The sequence below is a fragment of the Oncorhynchus mykiss genome, chromosome 11 (genome assembly GCF_057628025.1).
Source record: "Oncorhynchus mykiss isolate SJ-2025 chromosome 11, ASM5762802v1, whole genome shotgun sequence".
Classification (NCBI taxonomy): domain Eukaryota; kingdom Metazoa; phylum Chordata; class Actinopteri; order Salmoniformes; family Salmonidae; genus Oncorhynchus; species Oncorhynchus mykiss.
Window position 1 is genome coordinate 65,904,450 of NC_143032.1, and position 25,011 is coordinate 65,929,460.

The 25,011-nt window shown below is 41.8% G+C and overlaps 1 protein-coding gene across 15 annotated transcripts in view; it reads left to right on the forward strand.

Moving 5' to 3' along the window:
* fbrsl1 (fibrosin-like 1) overlaps nt 1-25,011 on the forward strand; it is a 447,606-nt gene that overhangs the window by 86,333 nt on the left and 336,262 nt on the right. The gene's annotated exons all lie outside the window — the stretch shown is intronic.

Here is a 25,011-nt window from a genome sequence, read left to right on the forward strand (position 1 = left end):
TGTACGTGCGTGGGTGCGGTGTGCGTGCGTGCGTGTGTAGGAGATCAGCATTGTGGAGGCGGGGTCCAAGGGAGCACACTACTTTCACAGATGAGCGGGGCCTCTGTTGGCGTCACAGATGAGCGGGGCCTCTGTTGGCGTCACAGATGAGCGGGGCCTCTGTTGGCGTCACAGATGAGCGGGGCCTCTGTTGGCGTCACAGATGAGCGGGGCCTCTGTTGGCGTCACAGATGAGCGGGGCCTCTGTTGGCGTCACAGATGAGCGGGGCCTCTTTGGGGTCACAGATGAGCGGGGCCTCTGATGGGGTCACAGATGAGCGGGGCCTCTGCCGGGGTAACAGATGAGCGGGGCCTCTGCCGGGGTCACAGATGAGCGGGGCCTCTGCCGGGGTCACAGATGAGCGGGGCCTCTGCCGGGGTCACAGATGAGCGGGGCCTCTGTTGGCGTCACAGATGAGTGGGGCCTCTGCCGGGGTCACAGATGAGCGGGGCCTCTGCCGGGGTCACAGATGAGCGGGGCCTCTGATGGGGTCACAGATGAGCGGGGCCTCTGATGGGGTCACAGATGAGCGGGGCCTCTGATGGGGTCACAGATGAGCGGGGCCTCTGCCGGGGTAACAGATGAGCGGGGCCTCTGCCGGGGTCACAGATGAGCGGGGCCTCTGCCGGGGTCACAGATGAGCGGGGCCTCTACCGGGGTCACAGATGAGCGGGGCCTCTGTTGGCGTCACAGATGAGCGGGGCCTCTGCCGGGGTCACAGATGAGCGGGGCCTCTGATGGGGTCACAGATGAGCGGGGCCTCTGCCGGGGTCACAGATGAGCGGGGCCTCTGCCGGGGTCACAGATGAGCGGGGCCTCTGTTGGGGTCACTGATGAGCGGGGCCTCTGTTGGGGTCACTGATGAGCGGGGCCTCTGCCGGGGTCACAGATGAGCGGGGCCTCTGTTGGGGTCACTGATGAGCGGGGCCTCTGCCGGGGTCACAGATGAGCGGGGCCTCTGCCGGGGTCACTGATGAGCGGGGCCTCTGCTGTGGTGGGTCCTAGAAGGCATGTTTCTTTAAGAACCCTTTTCCTCTCCCTTCTCTCCGTGTGACTCAGAGCAGGCACCTGCATGCAGTTACATAAACACACTCGTCCTTCTCACCAGCCCTGATCCTGGGCAGCTCCATGGTAAGAAATATGACCATTCCTGGTGCAAAAACAATGTCCTATCCCGGAGCTGGAGTAAATTACATTACTAAGCTGCTCCAGAATGTACTACGCCAGGACATGGACATACATTATATTGTAGTCCATGTGGGTTTTAATGACATTATGAAGGGCAGCTCTGAACAGTTGAAATGGGATTTTAAATAGCTGATGGACTCTCTGCTAGACACTAAAAGACCCATCATATCTGGTCCTGTGCCCTCTCTGAAAATGTACATTACACCAGGGGAGTTGGAAGACACAATGTAAGTAACCTAATGTATGTCCCTCTAACTGCCCTGAATGCCTCTGCTGATCCTACAGTTATTGTATGCAGTAATCATATGCCTATGAACCAGATTTATACTGTTAGCACTGAGGCGGTGTGACCTAGCAGGAAGTCCACTGTGTGCAGCTCACCCTGCACTAACATAAATAATATGAGTATATCTACTTCTGCTAAGGTTCCCAGTAAAGCAATGGAAACAAATAAGCATCCCAAAAGAAAAGTGCTCAAAATTGCCCACGTTGACGTATGTAGCTTAAGAAACAAGGTTCATGAAATCAATAATTCGCTGGTATATCTGAAACTCACTTAGATAATACCTTTGATGATCCTGTGTTACCAATACAAGGTTATAACATTTACAGAAAATATAGAAATGCAAATGGTGGAGGTGTTGCTGTTTATTTTCAGAACCACATTCCTCTAAAGATTAGAGAGGATCTCATGTTAAATACTGTTGAAGTAATATGGCTACAGGTTCATCTGCCTCACCTAAAGCTTATTCTGGTGGGAAGCTGCTATAGACCACCAAGTGCTAACAGTCAGAATCTGGATAACATGTGTGAAATGCTTGATAATGTATGTGATATCAACAGAGAGATATCACATAGCAAAGTATGAAAGACAAGCATTGTAATTTTGAATTCCGTAAAGTGAGTGTGGAAGAGGTGAAAAAATGATTGTTGTCTATCAACAATGACAAACCACCAGGGTCTGACAACTCAGATGGAAAATTACTGAGGAAAATAGCGGACGATATTGCCATTCCTATTTGCCATATTTTCAATTTAAGCCCACTAGAAAGTGTGTGCCCCCAGGCTTGGAGGGAAGCAAAAGTCATTCTGCTACCTAAGAATAGTAAAGCCCCCTTTACTGGCTAAAAATTGTGTTTGACCAGATACAAAGCTATTTTGGTAAACAAATTGACAACAAACTTTCAACATGCTTATAGGCAATGAAATTCAACAAGCACAGCACTAACACAAATGACTGATTATTGGCTGAGAGAAATTGATGATAAAAATATTGTGGGGGCTGTTTTGTTAGACTTCAGTGCGGCTTTTGACATTACCGAAAAAGTTTGGACACACCTACTCATTCCAGGATTTAAAAAATAATTGTATTATTTTCTACATTGTAATAGTGAAGACATCACAACCTTAGCAGGTGTAGCCCATCATGCAAATGTTTCCTATTAGCAGGACAATATACTTTTTATAACCTGGCTACTGTTGTGAAAATCCCTCAACTTGTAATGTATTTGATGCTGAAGTACTCTAAAGTATTACATTTCTAACTCAAAACAGCAGTACAGTATTTCTTCATCAACATCTTTATGCTTTCGTTAATAAAATAAAATAATGAGAAAAAAGACATTAGAATATGGATGTTTATATTAACTACGTTTTAGACGCACTTCCACCCAGCTCCATGACCACAGGGAAAACCTTGCTGAGATGATCTATGTATTTGTTGTACCTTCAATTTCTCTAACCAAAACCTCTTGATGGCCTTGACCAGTTCATCTTTGCCTGTCGGCTTGGCAGAGTTACGGATGAATGTTTTCAGTTGATGCCAAACAAGTTTGATCGGGTTTAAATCAGGAGACCTACATCTAAAATATTTGTAGATATACTGTAGGCCTACCGTAGGCGTTGTAGGTATTTTATTTATTTTTATTTAACCTTTATTTTACTACATACTCTGCTGGTTTGCAATGCAAACCCAGGTGGCAGTGTGTTTTGGGTCATTATCTGCATTTGGAGAAGAAAACAAGACATTTAGCCTAACAGCCAACCTTAGGTACAATACTAGAAATATACATGTAAATAGGCCTAAACGTAACAAAATATTGCTATAATCCTACCTTGAAAGAAACGATGTGGTCCCAGAAACACCTCTCTGACACAGGGTCCAGCATATCTCTTGATGATTTCTTCCTCAAAGAAGTCTCGAGCCATGATACCTGAAAAAGGAGGCAACAGTGAATTACTGTGGACCACACAACAGTCCGTGAGGTGTAGGCTGCAATATTTTATTTACCTTTTGGTTTGTAAACAGCCAAACTTAACATCAAAACCCAAATATGGGCCTGGTCCCTAGCGAGAAATGTCCCCCCCACACATGGAGTTTGAGCGGATGCTTGGGACTCGGCTTGCTTGATCTTCTTTCTTTTTTTCTGTAGCGATTTTGAGCAAATTTCTCAAGGGCCACTGTTGATTAGTCTGTGAAGATGACATTATTGAATGTCTCGCCAGCTTTGATCCATGCCTGGGCCTGCAGGACGCTAAATTCTTTGTTTGTCAGATGAATCATTGGGTCGAAACTACAGAACAGTACAAAACAAGCGAACACACATCGTTAATGTTCTGATATTTTTTTATAAATAATTTGTATATATACAGTGGGGCAAAAAAGTATTTAGTCAGCCACCAATTGTGCAAGTTCTCCCACTTAAAAAGATGAGAGAGGCCTGTAATGTTCATCATAGGTACACTTCAACTAGGACAGACAAAATTAGAAAAACAAAATCCAAAAAATCACTTTGTAGGATTTTTTATGAATTTATTTGCAAATTATAGTGGAAAATAGGTATTTGGTCAATAACAAAAGCTTATCTCAATACTTTGTTATATACCCTTTGTTGGCAATGACAGAGGTCAAACGTTTTCTGTAAGTCTCCACAAGGTTTTCACACACTGTTGCTGGTATTTTGGCCCATTCCTCCATGCAGATCTCCTGGTTAGGCCACTCCAGGACATTGAAATGCTTCTTACGAAGTGTGTGTTTGGGATCATTGTCATGCTGAAAGACCCAGCCATGTTTCATCTTCAATGCCCTTGCTAATGGAAGGAGGTTTTCACTCAAAATGTCACGATACATGACCCCTACAGTATCGTGGTACATAATTGTGGTACGTAATCTCACGATACATGGCCCCCACAGTATCGTGGTACATAATTGTGGTATGTAATCTCACGATACATAATTGCTCCCACAGTTGATGTCTTCAAACCAAGCTGCTTATCTATTGCAGATTCAGTCTTCCCAGCCTGGTGCAGGTCTACAATTTTGTTTCTGGTGTCCTTTGACAGCTCTTTGGTCTTGCCCATAGTTGAGTTTGGAGTGTGACTGTTTGAGGTTGTGGACAGGTGTCTTTTATACTGATAACAAGTTAAAACAGGTGCCATTAATACAGGTAACGAGTGGAGGACAGAGGAGCCTCTTAAAGAAGAAGTTACAGGTCTGTGAGAGCCAGAAATATTGCTTGTTTGTAGCTGACCAAATACTTATTTTCCACCATAATTTGCAAATAAATTCATTAGAAATCCTACAATGTGATTTTCTGGATTTTTTTTCTCATTTTGTCTGTCATAGTTGAAGTGTACCTATGATGAAAATTACAGGCCTCTCATCTTTTTAAGTGGGAGAACTTGCACAATTGGTGGCTGACTAAATATTTTTTTGCCCCACTGTACATATACACATGGAATATATACATGTATTTGATGATGATGATGATTAAATGGTGATCTGATAACATAACTGATATATGAAAACTTTCCACCAATAGGCTCTATGCTTAAATCTATTTCCTCCACCAACAAAAGCAAATATGAATATGAACTCACATATGAAGTGGCCATCTGTAATCTGGCCCAGACTCTCCTGAGTCTGATCAGAGGGTTCAGTTGACAGGCCCAGAACACACCTCCCTTAGGAGTGGGGAGCTACAGTGTGTGTTACTCAGCAGCCAGTCACCTGTCTCTACAGAAAGCCCTGATAGAGTTAGAGGTTATGGCAGGAGGCTATTGTATTGTGTATCACATTCACATCACACACAGTCTTTGTTCCTGGGCTGGAAACAGTCTGGTGGCTACTGGAGTGGCAAGCTACAGAGAATAATGGATGGTAAAATATCTGCTATAGAGGAGAGGTGGGGTATAAGCAGACCTGAGTGCCAGATGAGAGTTGACTTTACAGATTCCAATGCACCAGGCAAGCTCAATCAAGTGCAGTATTTTAAATAAAACTAATTCAATTTGAACCCAGGTGTGTACCTTCCCTCCCTTGTTCCACAGCACAGTCTCTCTCTCTTCTCCAGTGTGAGTAAAGCTCATTCCACACTGTCATTCACCTCACAGCAGGACAGAGTGAGTGTCTACCTTGGTACCAGGAGGCAACACAGACAGCGGTATCCAAGCATATCTCTGTCTGCTCAGTCTCTCCACAGCAGTAGTGAGAATCCACTCAACTTTTCATTGTCGCTCTGATGGATTTGGGGAGAAACTGACAAAACTGTTGAGCTTTCAATAGAGTGTGAAAAGAATGTGTTCTTTTTTAACTGACATCCAATCTTTAAGAGGTAGTTTGAGTGTTTCTTCAAAGTTTGTCTCCAGGGGCTAGGCATACGTCTGTCAATAAGAGCCCAATAATATTCTAAACAGCTTCTCTGATGGTATTATGTCTATTTGAGAGTGGGGGAGAACTTATACTAGATTGATTTGTTGATCATCGTACAGTTAACATTATGAATTTAGCCTCTACACCTGGTTATTTGTTGTGTTTCTGCAAAGTCATTTGAGGAGAGTAGGAGCAGGAAGGAGGTGTTGCAGAGGTGGCAGCCATACAGGAAAGTGGACTTCTCACTTCCTCTCCTCCGCAGAGAGAGAGAGAGAGAGAGAGAGAGAGAGAGAGAGAGAAAGAAAGAGAGAGAGAGCCCCAGTGGAATGTGTCACTGACACCACAATGTATTTTTGGGCCAGTGTGTGGGCCTGGGCTGAGGAGGGGAATGCAATTGCAGGAAGCTTCCTGTGACTGTGGGTGGAAAGTTTGCAGGCCATATTGGCTGCTGTGCAGAAACCGGGGAAGCATCATGTCAGCCCCCATCCAACCAGCCAGCCAATCAGTCAGCCAGCCAGTCAGCCAATCAGTCAGCCAGCCAGTTAGTCCTATTTCTCTCTGTCGTTCACTTTCACAACTTCTCTTTCATTCAGTGATGTTGCACATGCAGCCCCTGCTAGGCATCACTTGTTTCCTGGGCACTTGTCAGAGCAGATTCATTAAATAGATTTACAGTGAGGTTTATTGTTGTACTGCATCACCCCATTGTCACCATGTCCCCCATGCTTCACCCCTCTCCCCTCACCCCGGGACCCAGCCAGGCCAGATGGTGTCAGTCCATCTGGGACCCTTTCCAGCACTCACGCCTCTCTAAATAAAGACAGGCAAAGAGAGAGAGTGAAATGAGAGAGAGTAAGCAGAGGAGAAGAATGGGGAGTGGAGCTGCTAGTTCGCTGGGGTTTACAGATAAAATGACAGGGCCTGGACATGGAGGTGAAAATCCTGAGACCTGCTGCCTGGAGAGTTCCCCTTTGATGGAGGAGGAGAGGGGGGAGAGAGGGAGCGGCTGCTTCAGTCTCCCCCAGGAACCGTCTCTGGGGCCTGGCTACTAATGAGAGCCTTGGCTGGCTGGATGGACGGCTGGCTCATTGGCTGGATGGATGGCTTGCCGGATGTTTTAAATGACTTCGAACAAGCTCCCCCTGTTGGGTAGATTACTGAGAAAGAGAGTTCGAGAGAGGGGGGAGTTAGAGAGGAAATAGACCTCCTACTATGTGTAGTGGTGCTGGGCCAGTGGCTAGCAAAGTAACTGAATGACCTGGAGTAGATTAACACCTCTGAGCTGTTGGCCCTTTCTCTACCGAGACCTAGACCACAGCTGGCAAACAGAATTTTATACAGACCAGAATGACTGATGAACTTCTGTGGATTAGGGATTAGTCTAGAGAGGAAGTATATGAAAAGGGAAAAGGCACGAGATAAGTTAACAAAAGAGAACAGATCTGGTACATTTAATCCTATTGGCGGGACAATTTATGACATTGATCAATGTAGAAGTGTGTGTTTTTCTCTGTGATTTGTTATGTTCAAAAACGGATTATCTGTTTGGCTCAGAGCAGTCTGTACTTTTTAGGAAGCGATTTAGCCTGCTGATTCTGCTTGCAGAAGGTGTGCCAGAGTAAATTAAAAGGGTATGCTACCACTTAATTTGAGGTGTGTTCGCATGTGTGTGTTCACGTGTGCATGTTCGTATGTGTGTGTCTGTGCATGTGAATGCATGCCTATGCATGTGCGTGTACACATACATCTATGTGTGTTTGAGCTGACAGCAGCATTAGATCAGGGAGCAGTGCCTCTACACTGTAGATGTTGTACTATAAAGGTGGCTAGGTGGTTTCTCAGCTAAATCAATGCGATCTAAATCACACTGATTTACCGGTGGCTAATGTGTGCAGAAATAATCCTCCATTTATGCACTAATCCACACCCTGAACGGACGTGAGTAGAGATAAATATTTTTGAAGCTTCGTTACAAATCTCTCTTTTTTTGTGTAGTTTAGCAATCCTCCAACCAGGATTTTTGGAAAACCAGGGAATTGATTGATAGTTTCCTGAATTTTGCAACCCTAGTTTTGTGGGACCCAGGTGGGCGGCTGGACAGGTGGTGGGCGGCGGCAAGTGCTGATAATTTACAACAGGGATGAAGGGGAACTCAGTCAGGGTCTCAATTTAATGTTGAGCGTTAGAATAGTAGAATACACAAGGTGCAATTTCAAAATGTTGTTGTGTATCAGCAGTTTTTTCTTGTTATGTCAGTCACTGACAGCCACTCAATTAGTCCATGTCAGCATTTTTTTTTTTAGATTGGTAAGTTAGTCTAGCCTAGCCAGCTATTGTATCTAAACTTGTAGTAATCATGGTCAAATTACTGACCGGTGGCCCTCCATTGATTTTGTTAGTTACTTTAACTCAGTTATCATATGTAGAATTGCAGCAAACTTACTTTAAAACTGCAACCTTTTCTTTACGCCCCATGGCAAAATGTGTAGAATTGCAGGAAATTCACCTTTTTTTTCACTCTGCTGTCAAGAAGGGGGGGGCGCTAAAATGTTTTGCTCTGACATGGGAGGGGGTCCCGAACAAAATTTTACTCAGGGCCTCCAAAAGGCTGCATGTGTGGGTATCGATGTCGATACGCAGACCAGAGAGCCACTGCGGCCCTTCATGACGAGTTCAGACTTTTTGTGGCCTCCAATCCATTCAAAGTTGCCCATCCCTGATTTACACCATAAATAGAGAGCTGGCGATCTGATGTGATGGCTGCCAGTCTGAGGGGGGACGAGGACCACGCAGGCTGCAGAATGGCATGTTTAATGGAGCTGAGTGGGCTGTTGGGCTGGCGGTCTAGACACTTCTACACCTCTACACCTCGCCCTGCTGACACAGCCAAAGACAGATCAAGACCTCTGCTCAGAAATTTTGTTCAAAGGCGTTTGTGTGACTATTTTTGACCGACAGGCACGATTCGGTTTTATGAATCAAAATTTGAAATGGTGTTTTTTACATTGGATAAAAGTGGACACTAGACAATGATATATCATACACCTCAGTTGAGGAACAATGGGAAAGTAATTCTGCTTGGAAAGTTTTAACCCCACTTTTGAGAAAATGGCCCTTGAATGTTTTGTTAAACCTACTGGGAAGGTCTTCTTTGTCTACATCCATTCAGCATCATTCACACCATCTTAACCTTTCTGATCTCCCCATCCCGGATCCGGGTTCGTGAATACAGACTCAAGCTCATTACCATAACGCAACGTTAACTATTCATGAAAATCGCAAATGAAATGAAATAAATATGCTAGCTCTCAAGCTTAGCCTTTTGTTAACAACACTGTCATCTCAGATTTTCAAAATATGCTTCTCAACCATTGCAAAACAAGCATTTGTGTAACAGTATTGATGGCTAACGTAGCATTTAGCATTAGCATTCAGCTGGCAACATTTACACAAAAAAACAGAAAAGCATTCAAAAAAATCATTTACCTTTGAAGAACTTCAGATGTTTTCAATGAGGAGACTCTCAGATAGCAAATGTTCAGTTTTTCCTGAAAGATTATTTGTTTAGGACAAATCGCTCCGTTTTCTGCGTCACGTTTAGCTATGAAAAAACCCCTGTATCCAGGATTGTGTAAATCTATCAGCAAGCTCATTAGCATAACACAACGTTAACTATTTATGAAAATCGCAAATGAAATGAAATAAATATGCCATCTCTCAAGCTTAGCCTTTTGTAAACAACACTGTCATCTCAGATTTTCAAAATATGCTTCTCAACCATAGGAAAACAATCATTTGTGTAAAAGTAGCTAGCTAGAGTTAGCATTTCGCGTTAGCATTTAGCGTTAGCATTAGCGTTAGCATCCAGCACGCAACATTAACAAAAACATAAAAGCCTTCAAATAAAATCATTTACCTTTGAAGAACTTCTGATGTTTTCAATGAGGATACTCTCAGTTAGATAGCAGATGCTCAGTTTTTCCAAAAAGATTCCTTGTGTATTAGAAATAGCTCCGTTTTATACATCACATTTGGCTACCAAAAAAAATCCATAAATTCAGTCCTCAAAACGCAAACTTTTTTCCAAATTAACTCCATAATATCGACTGAAAACATGGCAAACGTTGTTTAGAATCAATCCTCAAGGTGTTTTTCACATATCTCTTCATTGATACATCGTTCTTGGAAACATGCTTTCTCTCCTGAATCCCAGGAGAAAATGCCTGCACCTGAAGATTACGCACAAATTTAGACAAAGGACACCGGGCGGACCTCTGGAAAATGTAGTCTCTTATGGCCAATCTTCCAATGATATGCCTACAAATACGTCACAATGCTGCTAAGACCTTGGGCGAACGACAGAAAGTGTAGGCTCATTCCTTGCGCAATCACAGCCATATAAGGAGAGAATGGAAAACAGAGCTTCAGAAATTCTGCTAATTCCTGGGTGATGCATCATCTTGGTTTCGCCTGTAGAATGAGTTCTGGGGCACTTACAGACAAAATCTTTGCAGATTCTGAAACTTCAGAGTGTTTTCTTTCCAAAACTGTCAAGAATATGCATAGTCGAGCATCTTTTCGTGACAAAATATCGCGCTTAAAACGGGAACGTTTTTTATCCAAAAATGAAATAGCGCCCCTAGAGCTCTAAGAGGTTGCCTTAGCCCCACCCATCTCTATGAGGATTCACATTATTTATTTAAATATGTATTTATTTATTTAACCTTTAATTAACTAGGCAAATCAGTTAAGAACGCATTTTTATTTAGAATTCCGGCCTACACCGGCCAAACCCTGACGACGCTGGGCCAATTGTGCGCCGCCCTATGGGACTCCCAATCACGGCCATTTGTGATACAGCCTGTCTGTAGTGACACCAGAAGCACTGAGATGCAGCGCCTTAAACTGCTGCACCACTCGAGAGCCCATGCATTAGCCCACCAATCTCTTTGAAGATTCACATGCATGACATCAGTAGCCTGGTGGTCCAAAATAGTGTAACTGGTGTATTTTAACACCATCCTTTAAAAGATGTAGTATATGTCAATCTATCAAACCAGGCAACTAAAATAAACTTTCTAAACAATGGTTAGGTTTGTTTCTATCTTTTTAGCTAGCTAGCTAACGTTTCCTATCTTGTTGCCTTACAACCTGGAATTAAAAGGGATTTTTGGCCGGTTTGTATCATTTGATTTACACAACATGCTTACCACTTTGAAGATGCAAACAATTTTTTATTGTGAAACAAACAAGAAATTAGACAAAAAAACTGAAAACTTGAGCATGCATAACTATTCACTCCCCTAAGTCAATACTTTGTAGAGCCACCTTTTGCAGCAATTACAGCTGCAAGTCTCTTGAGTATGTCTCTATAAGATTGGCACATCTAGCCAATGGGATTTTTGCACATTCTTCAAGGCAAAACTGCTCCAGCTCCTTCAAGTTGGATGGGCTCCGCTGGTGTACAGCAATCTTTAAGTCATACCACAGATTCTCAATTGGATTGAGGTCTGGGCTTTGACTAGGCCATTCCAAGACATTTAAATATTTCCACTTAAACCACTCGAGTGTTGCTGTAGCAGCATTCTCCTGCTGGAAGGTGAATCTCCATCCCAGTCTCAAATCTCTAGAAGACTGAAACAGGTTTCCTTCAGGAATCTCCCTTTATTTAGCGCCATCCATCATTCCTTCAATTCTGACCAGTTTCCCAGTCCCTGCCGATGAAAAACATCCCCACAGCATGATGCTGCCACCACCATGCTTCATTGTGTGGATGTTGTTCTCGGGGCGATGAGAGGTGTTGGGTTTGCGCCAGACATAGCGTTTTCCTTGATGGCCAAAAAGCTCAATTTTAGTCTCATCTGACCAGAGTACCTTCTTCCATATGTTTGGGGAGTCTCCCACATGCCTTTTGGCGAACATCAAACGTGTTTGCTTTTTTTCCCTTTAAGCAATGGCTTTTTTTCTGGACACTCTTCTGTAAAGCCCAGCTCTGTGGAGTGCATGGCTTAAATAGGTCCAATGGACAGATACTCCAATCTCCGCTGTGGAGCTCCTTCAGGGTTATATTTGGTCTCTTTGTTGCCTCTGATTAATGCCCTCCTTGCCTGGTATGTGTGTTTTGGTGGGTGGCCCTCTCTTGGCAGGTTTGTTGTGGTGCCATATTCTGTCAATTTTTTTATAATGGATTTAATGGTACCCGTGGGAAGTTTCTGATATTTTTTATTACCCAACCCTGATCTGTACTTCTCCACAACTTTGACCTGTTTGGAGAGCTCCTTGGTCTTCATAGTGCCGCTTGCTTGGTGATGCCCCTTGTTTAGTGGTCGTGCAGACTCTGGGGCCTTTCAGAACAGGTGTATATATACTGAGCTCATGTGACAGATCATGTGACACTTAGATTGCACACAGGTGGACTTTATTTAACTAATTATGTGACTCCTGAAGGTAATTGGTTGCACCAGATCTTATTTAGGGGCTTCATAGCAAAGAGGGTGAATATATACAGTTCAAGTCGGAAGTTTACATACACCTTAGCCAACTACATTTCAACTTAGTTTTTCATAATTCCTGATATTTTATCCTCATAAAGATTCCCTGTCTTAGGTCAGTTAGGATCACCACTTTATTTTAAGAATGTGAAATGTCAGAATAATAGTTGAGAGAATTATTAGCTTTTATTTCTTTCATCACATTCCCAGTGGGTCAGAAGTTTACATACACTCAATTAGTATTTGGTAGCATTGCCTTTAAACTGTTTAACTTTAGTCAAACGTTTTGGGTAGCCTTCCACTAGTTTCCCACAATAAGTTGGGTGAATTTTGACCCATTCCTCCTGACAGAGCTGGTGTAACTGAGTCAGGTTTGTAGACCTCCTTGCTCACATATGCCTTTTCAGTTCTGCCCACAAATTTTCTATAGGATTGAAGTCAGGGCTTTGTGATGGCCACTCCAACACCTTGTTGTCCTCAATCCATTTTGCTACAACTTTGGAAGTATGCTTGTGGTCGTTGGCCATTTGAAGACCCATTTGCAACCAAGCTTTAACTTCCTGACTGATGTTTTGAGATGTTGCTTCAATATATCTGCATAACTTTCCATTCTCATGAAGCCATCAATTTTGTGAAGTGCACCAGGCCCTCCTGCAGCAAGGCACCCCCACAACATGATGCTGCCACCCCCGTGCTTCCCGGTTGGGATGATGTTCTTTGGCTTGCAAGCCTCCCCCTTTTTTCTCCAAACATAACAATGGTCATTATGGCCAAACAGTTATATTTTCGTTTCATCAGACCAGAGAACATTTCTCCAAAAAGTACGATCTTTGTCCCCATGTGCAGTTGCAAATCTTAGTCTGTCTTTTTTATGGCGGTTTTGGAGCAGTGGCTTCTTCCTTGCTGAGCGGCCTTTCAGGTTATGTCGATATAGGACTTGTTTTACTGTGGATATAGATGCTTTTGTACCTGTTTCCTCCAGCATCTTCACAAGGTCCTTTGCTGTGGCTGGGATTGATTTGCACTTTTCGCACTAAAGTACATTCATCTCTAGGAGACAGAACGTGTCTCCTTCCTGAGCGGTATAACGACTGCATGGTCCCATGGTGTTTATACTTGTGTACTATTGTTTGTACAGATGAACGTGGTACCTTCAGGCATTTGGAAATTGCTGCCACAGATGAACCAGACTTGTGGAGGTATATTTGTTTGTTTTGATTTTGTTTTTATTTTCCCATGATGTCAAGCAATGAGGCACTGAGTTTGAAGGTAGGCCTTGAAATAGATCCACAGGTACACCTCCAATTGACTCAAATTATGTCAATTAGCCAATCAGAAGATTCTAAAGCCATGACGTCATTTTCTGGAATTTTCCAAGCTGTTTAAAGGCACAGTCAATTTAGTGTATGTAAACTTCTGACCCACTTGAATGGTGATACAGTGCATTATTGCATTTTAGTGAAATAATCTGTCTGTAAACAATTGTTGGAAAAATACTTGTTTCATGCACAAAGTAGATGTTCTAACCGACTTGCTAAAACTATAGTTTGTTAAGAACTATTTAGGGCTGAGATCCCGTTAACGGGATCGATATGACAACAGCCAGTGAAAGTGCAAGGCGCCAAATTCAAAACAACAGAAATCTCATAATTAAAATTTCTCAAACATACAAGTATTTTATACCATTTTAAAGGTAATCTTGTTGTTAATCCCATAACAGTGTCCGATTTCAAATAGGCTTTACAGCGAAAGCACCACAAACGATTATGTTAGGTCAGAGCCAAGTCACAGAAAAACACAGCCATTTTCCCAGCCAAGAGTGGAGTCACAAAAATCTGAAATAGTGATAGAATTAATCACTAACCTTTGATGAGCTTCATCAGATAACACTCATAGGACTTCATGTTACACAATACATGTATGTTTTGTTTGATAAAGTTGATATTTATATAAAAAAATCTCAGTATACTTTGTCGCGTTATGTTCAGTAGTTCCAAAAACATCCAGTGATTTTGCAGAGAGCCACATCAATTTACAGAAATACTCATTATAAATGTTGATGAAAATACAAGTGTTATACATGGAAATATAGATAAACTTCTCCTTAATGCAACCGCTTGTGTCAGATTTCAAAAAAGCTTTACAGGAAAAGCAAACCATGCAATAATCTGAGTACGGCGCTCAGAGACCCAACAAGCCAAAAAGCCTTATTGTGCAGTCAACAGAAGTCAGAAATAACATTATAAATATTCACTTACCTTTGATGATCTTCATCAGAATCCACTCCCAGGAATTCCAGTTCCACAATAAATGTTTGATTTGTTCGATAATGTCCAGCATTTATGTCCAAATAGCTACTTTTGTTAGCGGTTTTGTAACCAAATCCAAAGTCACGAAGCGCGTTCACTAGGAGCAGATGAAATGTTAAAAAGTTCCGTTACAGTCTGTAGAAACATGGCAAACGATGTATAGAATTCATCTTTAGGATGTTTTTAACATAAAACTTCAATAATGTTCCAACCGGAGAATTCCTTTGTCTTCAGAAAAGCAATGGAACGGGAACTACCTCTCACATGAATGAGCGTCACGAGCCTGTGGCACTCTGCCAGACCAATGACTCAAAGAGCCATTATGAGCCCCTCCTTTACAGTATAAGCCTCAAACAATTTTCTAAAGACGGTTGACATCTAGTGGAAGCCTTAGGAAGTGCAACATGACCAATATCCCACTGTATCTTCAATAGGGAATGATTTGAAAATCGACCAACCTCAGATTTCCCACTTCCTGGTTGGATTTTCTCTTAGGTTTTTGCCTGCCATATGAGTTCTGTTATACTCACAGACATCATTCAAACAGTTTTAGAAACGTCAGAGTGTATTCTATCCGAATATACTAATAATATGCATATATTAGCAACTGGGACTGATGAGCAGGCCGTTTACTCTGGGCACCTTATTCATCCAAGCTACTCAATACTGCCTCCAGCCATAAGAAGTTAACAAGAAATTTGTGGAGTGGTTGAAAAACAAGTTTGAATGACTCCAACCTATGTGTATGTAAACCTCCGACTTCAACTGTATGCACTCACCACGTTTCCTTTTTTTCCTTTTTTTTTAATTACTTCACCAATTTGGACTATTTGGTGTGTGTCCATTACATTACATTACAATCCAAATAAAATCCATTTAAATTACATGTTGTAATGCAACAAAATAGGAAAAACGCCAAGGGGTGAATACTTTTGCAAGGCACTGTAAGTTTATTTGTCACATGCACAGGATACTTGCATAGTGGAGTGTTTTGTTCAGACATGTAGCTAGCTAGTTAGCTAAACAATGAACCATAATCCCAACTCATAACTTTATTACCTTGCATGAATCTACAGCTAGCTAACCAACTAGGTTCGATGTTAGATAGCTAGCTAACATTAGGATATACAGTGGGGCAAAAAAGTATTTAGTCAGCCACCAATTGTGCAAGTTCTCCAACTTAAAAAGATGAGAGAGGCCTGTAATTTTCATTAGCTATCATACTCTTCCACTGGCATTCCACTGATTCCTCCCGAAAGTGGAGTGTAACACTTTTGCAGTTATTCGTGATATCTTAAAAAAAAGCCATGTTAGAAAGGATTATCTACACATACTGAGCAGTCCTTTGTTACAGAATAAAGGATGCTACGTGGCAGACCAATCCAAACTCATTTCTCGGCATGTTCAGCCCATCCATTATCTGAGCCAATCATGGCTAGCAGGAAGGTTTCTGTCTTTTTCCGTGGTTAAACCAACTAGCCTCATAATTTAACAATGTTATTCATATTTACAGATGGCATACAAGTTTGTGATTAACTCTTAAGGATCCAACACTTTTTTTCAATTTTCGCCTAAAATGACACCCAAATCTGACTGCCTGTAGCTCAGGACCTGAAGCAAGGATATGTATATTCTTGATACCATTTGAAAGGAAACACTTTGAAGTTTGTGGAATGTTAAATTAATGTAAGAGAATATAACACATTAGATATGATCAAAGATAATACAAAAAAACATGTTATTTTGTTTTGTTGTACCGTCATCTTTGAAATGCAAGAGAAAGGCCATAATGTATTATTCAATCAATCAAATGTATTTATAAAGCCCTTTTTACATCAGCTGATGTCACAAAATGCTGTACAGAAACCAAGCCTAAAACCCCAAACAGCAAGCAATGCAGGTGTAGAAGCACGGTGGCTAGGAAAAACTCTCTAGAAAGGCCAGAACCTAGGAAGAAACCTAGAGAAGAACCAGGCTATGAGGGGTAGCCAGTCCTCTTCTGACTGTGCCAGGTGGAGATTATAACAGAACATGGCCAAGATGTTCAAATGTTCATAGATGACCAGCAGGGTCAAATAATAATAATAATAATCACAGTGGTTGTCGAGGGTGCAACAGGTCAGCACAGTTGGCTTTTCATAGCCGATCATTCAGAGTATCTCTACCGCTCCTGCTGTCTCTAGAGAGTTGAAAACAGCAGGTCTGGGACATGTAGCAAGTCCGGTGAAAAGGTCAGGGTTCCATAGCTGCAGGCAGAGCAGTTGAACTGGAGCAGCAGCACGGCCAGGTGGACTTGGGACAGCAAGGAGCCATCATGCCAGGTAGTCCTGAGGCATGGTCCTAGGGCTCAGGTCCTCTGAGAGAGAGAAAGAAAGAGAAAGAAATTCCAGCCCAGGCGCAATTTAGATTTTGGCCAATATATGGCAGCAGTGCATGTGCAAAGTTTTAGACTAATCCAATGAACTATTGTATATCTGTTCAAAATGTTGTATCAAGACTGCATGAATGTGCCTAATTGGTTTATTAATTAAGGCACATGATAGTTCACATGTTCCAGAAAGCATTTCTGCCCAAAAGGTTCAAATGCCTCTCCTGTGAAGTGGTGACGCGCGACATACGCCTAGTTTACTGAAACAAGTCTCATTTGTGTTTCTTTCGATAAACTAGTGTACCAGTGAGGATTTCCTCCACTGGACAACTTGCTACAGCTGTTGATAAGTCATTGATAATATTCAGACATTACATTACGACATAAGCGGGGGGGGGGGGGGGGAATCCTAGCTATATTCAACAGACTTCACCAGTTTCATTTTTATCATGGTTGGTTTCTTGACAGATTTGTCCAAAACTGTGTGACATAAAACATTACTTTTCTGTCTTTGTATTTATGGTTGTGCAAGTTCTTGTTATACAATATATATACAAAACTTTGTGGACACCCCTTCAAATTAGTGTATATGGCTATTTCAGCCACACCCAATGCTGACAGGTATAACATCTCCATAGACAAACATTGTCAGTAGAATGGCGTTGCTGAAGAGCTCAGTGACTTTCAACGTGGTACCATCATAGAATGCTAAATTTCTGCCCTGCTGTTATTGCGAAGCGGTAGCGCATCACAAGCTCACAGAACTAGACGGCCGAGTACTGAAGAGTGTAGCGCGTAAAAATTGTCTGTCTTTGGTTGCAACACTCACTACCAAGTTCCAAACTGCCTCTGGAGCAACTGTTCATTGCGAGCTTCATGAAATGGGTTTCCATGTTCGAGCAGCCGCACACAAGCCTAAGATCACCATGCGCAACGCCAATCATCAGCTGGAATGGTATAAAGCTTGCCACCATTGGACTCTAGAGCAGTGGAAATGCGTTCTCTGGAGTGATGAATCAAAGTTCACCATCTGGCAGTCAGACGGACGAATCTAGATTTGGCTGATGCCAGGATAACACTAACTACCCTAATGCATAGTGCCAACTGTAACGTTTGGTGGAGGAGGAATAATGGTCTGGGGCTGTTTTTCATGGGTTTGGTTTAGGCCCATTAGTTCCAGTGAAGGGAAGTCATAACGCTACAGCATACCATGACATTCTAGACGATTCTGTGCTTCTAACTTTGTGACAACAGTTTGGGGAAGGCTTTTTCCTGTTTCAGCATGACAATGCCCCCGTGCACAAAGCGAGGTCCATACAGAAATGGTGTGTCGAGATCAGTGTGGAAGAACTTGACTGGCCTGCACAGAACCCTGACCTCAACCCCATTGAACACCTTTGGGAAGAATTGTGAGCCAACTGTGAGCCAGGCCTAATCGCCCAACATCATTACCTGACCTCACTAATGCTCTTGTGGCTGAATGGAAGCAACTCTCCGCAGCAATGTTCCAACATCTAGTGGAAAGCCTTCCCAGAAGAGTGGAGGCTGTTATAGCAGCAAAGGGGGAACCAACTCCATATTAATGCCCATGGTTTTGGAATGAGATGTTTGACAAGCAGGTGTCCAAATAGTTTTGGTAATGTAGTGTATCATATAGTAAGCAATAATCAGTTAAATTAGATTGAACTTAAACCCTGTAAGAATCCTGGATCTAGGTATCGGACAGTTTTTTGTATAGAGATCTCAGAAATGCAGTGTAAGTAGGTAACGTTTCGTGTCTTCTTATGTTACGGGGTGAAAACAGTTTTCATGGGCACACAAATCCCAAATGATTTATGCGATTGCAAAATCAAATGCTTCTAACTGAATGAGTCACCTTACCTTGATACTTAAAAACATAAATTGATACTGTAAAACATTCTTCAATAATTATGCATAATACTTGTTGGATGCGCAGGTAATGTCCAGCTGTTTTGTTACGCTATGATATTTTGACACATCATCATCTCATCCAGGAAGGAATTTTATGAATGATTGTCAAGTGACGAACAGCTGTTGTGATAGCGCATGCAATGCAACAACAGCCCAAGTGCTCGAGAAAAGGTGTTTGCAAGGAATATCAAGAATATTTTACTGTCACCTATGTTACGCTGGTGAAGACACTTTTTGCATGTCTTTTTTGGGGGGGAGGGGTCTATATTTGGCCCTATATGTACAATTATATAAATTATACAATTGTATAACATTAAGGTCCTTTGAAAATTTCAATTAAGTGCTTGAAAAAGTCCCTGAAAGTCGTTGAATTTGACATGCCAATGTCTGTATAAATCCTGCTTAAAGGATGTATAGTCCTAGACCTATGTTGTTGTATAGCTGGAGGTATGGGACAATTTTTCATATATTTACTTTTATTCCTCTGAGTACACATGTGGAACTGCATAAAAATAATTTTTGTTGATCCCAATGTCACACATTTGCCCCATTATTTATAGAATAACCCATGTCTGTTTCTGTGTGTGGGTGTGTGACAGGAGTTAGTGTGTGTTGCTTTATATTTGTGTGTGGCAGGAGTGTGTGTGGTGTACTTTTGCAGGTGGGGCCCCTGTGGGGGTCTGGGAGCCCCAGTTCCATCAGTGTAGTGAGAAGCAGCTCTGCTGTAGTGGAGAGAAGTTACCCAACCGTATGAATGTGGCACAGAGATGTGGTGCTATCATTGAGTTGTGACAGGGAAAACCATTGGGACCACACAGAAGTAGTCCATAGTTTACTCTCAGTGGGTTATGAGAGAAGGACTCCCTGCCTACACACACACACACACACACACACACACAATTTTGATCAGTGCTATGATGTTTTTTTATAGTCTGTTTATAGACATTGCCATTGAGAGAAATTATGGATTTACTTCAATAAACCGTCAGAGCTTTGATCATGTATTCAAGCTCACAGACTCCCTCCCAAGGGATTCATTAAAACACAATGAACATGTTTAACAATAGATGACTGAAACACAAACAGCAGAAACAGGTTACATCATTCTACAATAGAATACAATACAATACAATACAATTCTCCATTAGAAACAACTGCAGGATAACTGTTGTCTAAGTAGTGTGGTTATGTAAGTCAGCACACCATGGGTGGCATAGTGTATCTCATTGTTTAAAAATGCCCCTGTAACCTCTGTTGCCTCTAATGTAGAAGAAGTGATCCCCAGCTGAGCTCTTTGTGTCTCCTAAATAATTACTGCGGGTGGAGAGAGAAGTGCCAGTGAAATGTGATGATGTGCATTAGAAACCACAGGCAGGCGGCCCCCTCTCTTGCGCTCTTGCTACCTATTCATTCTCTCTCTCTCTCTTTTCTCTTTCTCTCTCTTGCTACCTCTCCCTTTGCTCTCTTTCTCTCTGACTTTCTATCTCCTACTCAATTCAATTCAAGGAGCTTTATTGGCATGGGAAACATGTGTTAACATTGCCAAAGCAAGTGAGGTAGATAATATACAAAGTGAAATAAACAATCAAAATTAAGAGTAAACATTACACATACAGAAGATTCAAAAAATAAAGATGTTACAAATGTCATATTATATATATATATATATATATATATATATATATATATATATATATATATATATATATATACAGTGTTGTAACAATGTACAAATGGTTAAAGTACACAAGGGAAAATAAATAAGCATAAATATGGGTTGTATTTACACTGGTGTTTGTTCTTCACTGGTTGCCCTTTTCTTGTGGCAACAGGTCACAAATCTTGCTGCTGTGATGGCACACTGTGGAATTTCACCCAGTAGATATGGGAGTTTATCCAAATTGGGTTTGTTTTCAAATTATTTGTTGATCTGTGTAATCTGAGGGAAATATGTGTCTCTAATATGGTCATACATTGGGCAGGAGGTTAGGAAGTGCAGCTCAGTTTCCACCTAATTTTGTGGACAGTGTGCACATAGCCTGTCTTCTCTTGAGAGCCATGTCTGCCTACGGCGGCCTTTCTCAATATGCTAGGCTATGCTCACTGAGTCTGTACATAGTCAAAGCTTTCCTTAAGTTTGGATCAGTCACAGTGGTCAGGTATTCTGCTTCTCTCTTGCTCTTTTACTCTCTCTCTGTCTCTCTCATTCGCTGTCTCACAGAGGCTGAGGACTTCGTTTGAGAACTTTCCCGCTCTCGGTCAGGTGCCTCTTGGTTTATGCATGTCCTGTGAAAAGCACCCCAGGAAACAACCAGACCAGGGGTAGAGGATGCTGACTAGCTGTACTACCCTCCTGATGGGGGCCTGTCTGCAGTGTGCTTCCACAACCCAGGGCATGCCCCTGCTCCATGATCAGACGCAGGCTGTTTACCATACTCTAGCTGCCTGCCTGGGACAACTGTGGGGGTTTTATACAGGCCTTTCCCACCCTCCCTTACCCCTCCCCCTCTCACCCTCCCTTTCTCTCCCTCCTAGTGCAATCTGGAAAGGCAACAAAGCTCGCTCTCCCCACATGCTGTTGCCACGGCAACACGCCAGGGTCAGGAAAGTCTAGCGGTCTCTCCGGTTACTGTGCCTGTATGTGCAGACTAGCAGAGCCATTTCCCATTCCAGTCCATTCCCTCTCCCTGTGTGTGTGTGTGTGTGTGTGTGTGTGTGTGTGTGTGTGTGTGTGTGTGTGTGTGTGTGCGTGTGCGTGCGTGCGTGCGTGCGTGCGTGCGTGCGTGTGCACCTGCATGTGTATGTTTCCCAGGTTGGAAGCTGGTTGAGTCTTCCAAGCAGAAATTATTTACAGTAGGCAATCATGGGCGTTACAGTGTGAACGTTAGAATGTTGGACGCACACACAAACACACACAAATCAGGACCACAAGACAGAATATCAATGAGATTCCACAGTTCTGTGAGTGTAATTCTAATTGATCCCATAGCTCAACCACCAAGTGTGTTTACTAGACATGCCTATATTAATAATAACCCCGGAGGTGGGGTCTCGCATGCAAATTGAATGACTTTAAATTGCCAATCTCCTCTTTCAGATTATGAATATTGATGGGTGGCGTGTGAAGGTTCAGACCACTTAAAGAGGGAAAACACCTGGGGCCGGATTCACAAAACTTCTTATGGTATAGGGGACGGTTGCGTCCCACTTGGGCAAAAAACAGGGAAAATGCAGCGCGGCAAATTCAAAAATGATATAAAAATCAAACTTTCATTAAATCACACATGTAAGATACTCAATTAAAGCTACACTCGTGAATCCAGCCAACATGTCAGATTTTTTAAATCCCTTTCGGCAAAAGCATAAGAAGCTATTATCTGATGATAGCACAATAGTAAACAAAGTGGGTATCATATTTCAACCCTGCAGGCGCTACACAAAACGCACAAAAATATAAAACATGCATTACCTTTGACCAGCTTCTTTTGTTGGCACTCCAATATGTCCCATAAACATCACAATTGGTCCTTTTGTTCGATTAATTCCGTCCATATATATCCAAATGTCCATTTATTTGATGCGTTTGATCCAGAAAAAAACAGCTTCCCAAAAACGTAACATCACTACAAAATATTTCAAAAGTTGCCTATTAACTTTGCCCAAATATTTCAAACTACTTTTGTAATACAACTTTAGGTATTTTTAAATGTTAATAATCGATCAAATTGTAGACGGGTCTATCTGTGTTCAATACAGGAAGAGAACAAACCAACGCTACTTTTCACGTCTTGCGCACTCTCAACAGTGTTACCCAAGTTCCTAGATGGCCTACTTCTTCATTGCACAAATGAATAACCTCAACCAAATTCCAAAAACTGGTGACATCCAGTGGAAGCGGTAGGAACTGAAAACAGGTTCCTAAGAAATATCATTTGCCAATGAGAACCCAGTAAACAGACAGAGACCAAAAAACAAAAATTATGAACGGTTAGTCCTCTGGGTTTTGCCTGCTACATAAGTTCTGTTATACTCACAGACATGATTCAAACAGTTTTAGAAACGTCAGAGTGTTTTCTATCCAAATCTACTAATAATATGCATATCAGAGTGTTTTCTATCCAAATCTACTAATAATATGCATATCTTATATTCCTGGCGTGAGTAGCAGGAAGTTGAAATTTGACACGCTATTTATCCAAAAGGGAAGTTAACTGCCATTTTCTCCTAACTATAGACTTAAATAGAAAGTTAAGTAAAGTTCCACATGAATATTCTCTCAGCTCCCTTCTTCTTAGCATCCGACTTGATGTGTGAAATGTGAAAAAATTAAGTTTGTTTTTGTGCATAAAGGGTTCACAAGCCAACAAATAAACCCCATCTTGAGACATAAAGCAGATAAATAAATGTAATCAAATGGAAACACTTTATTATAGTGGGACAAATCCTATCATCTCTGTCACATAGGCTTATTTATTGGTTTCAAGCACATCACTAATGTCAATGCCACATAAGAATATATTTACGAAGTTCTTAGGAAATATATTTACGAAGTTCCTAAGAAAACTATGAATTCCTAAGAACATTTTGAGGAATTGCACTTACGAACTATCTTCTGAACTTCTTATTTTTTCCCTTAAGAAACTTCTTATGTTTTTTCGTAAGTAATGTTTTATGAATACGGCCTCTGGGCCTAGATTCCCAAAACCTTCTTAAGAAGAAATTTCTTCTTAACTGCCATTTTTTCCTGAACTATAGACTCAAGAAGAAAGTTAAGGAAAGTTGCTATTCCTCAAAAAGGTTATTGTAAATTTGATTTCTTATGTTTCTCCTTAAGCAAAAAGTTAAGAATACATTTGATTCTTGAAAATAATTCTAAGATAACTAAAGTCTTGTCTTCACCTCGGGGTAGTGAGAGAAAAAGCTCATGAAAGCAATTGAACATGTTTAATTCACTCACCAACATCATCTGAAAGTTTCAGTATTGATTATTTTAAACCCAAGAAAATGTTTTGATACAGTAATCTCAGTAAGAAAATGCTAACATGATTGCCATTGCTAGCTAGAGAGCTAGCTGAAACAATTGCCTGGAAGATTTGTAAGATATTTGACAAGTTCGTAAAAAAATCATAAAATCTTAAGATATTGTTGAGGAATTGCACATCAGGGCCCAGATTCACAAAACAATTATTAAGTAAAATTAAACTTATTAAGAAAAAAAATAAGAAGTTCATAAGATGAACTATCTTATGAACTTCTTGTTTTTCTTAAGAAGCTTTTTTTTCTTAAGAAGGTCCTGGTAGCAATTTTCATGTCCTTTGTTGTCAGTTTGTCTCGCTTTGTCATGGCAAAGCATTTCAAATGTGGCTGTCAGGGTAATGAATGTCATGACAAGTAGCCCGGTTTGGCTGTCTCTCTGGTCTCATGAGACATTCATTTGCTGCCTTAGAGGAGGTGAAGAGCCCCTTTCAGGGCCTGGATGTCAGTATATACGGAAGGCTTTGCTTATGCACCTTTGTAAATGTATCAGTGTTGTTGTGTTAGCGCTAATGTGATAGCCATCTGCTGTGCCCCCAGAGCCAATTATTTTACTATTCAGATGAAGTTGCGCGCTCTCTCTCTCTCTCTCTCTCTCTCTCTCGCTCTCTCTCTCTTTCCCTCACTTCACTACTCATCACAGTAGGGGTGTCTGTAATGTAGCCAGTAGAGCCATGCAGCAGAGAACAGATGTTGCTCTGTGAACTAACAGCCCTGTGCAGGGCCCTGTGTGTGGCTTCAAGCAGTGGTGTGTCTCCAACGCCAGTCTAACAGTCTTTCCCCTACCCTCTTCTGTGAATTATTCACTTCACATATCAGCCTCACAGCCTTCGTCATCGCTTCGAAGACTTTGTTTGTTTACCAATAGCTATGCCATGATGTAACTGTAGCCATAGTTATCAGTTTTCTGGCTGCAACGTTATCCCCTGGTTATTTGCAGGCCGCCCTCGCAGAAGAGGTTGCTAACCTCAAAGCTCTTTCCTGATTAAGTAAAGGTT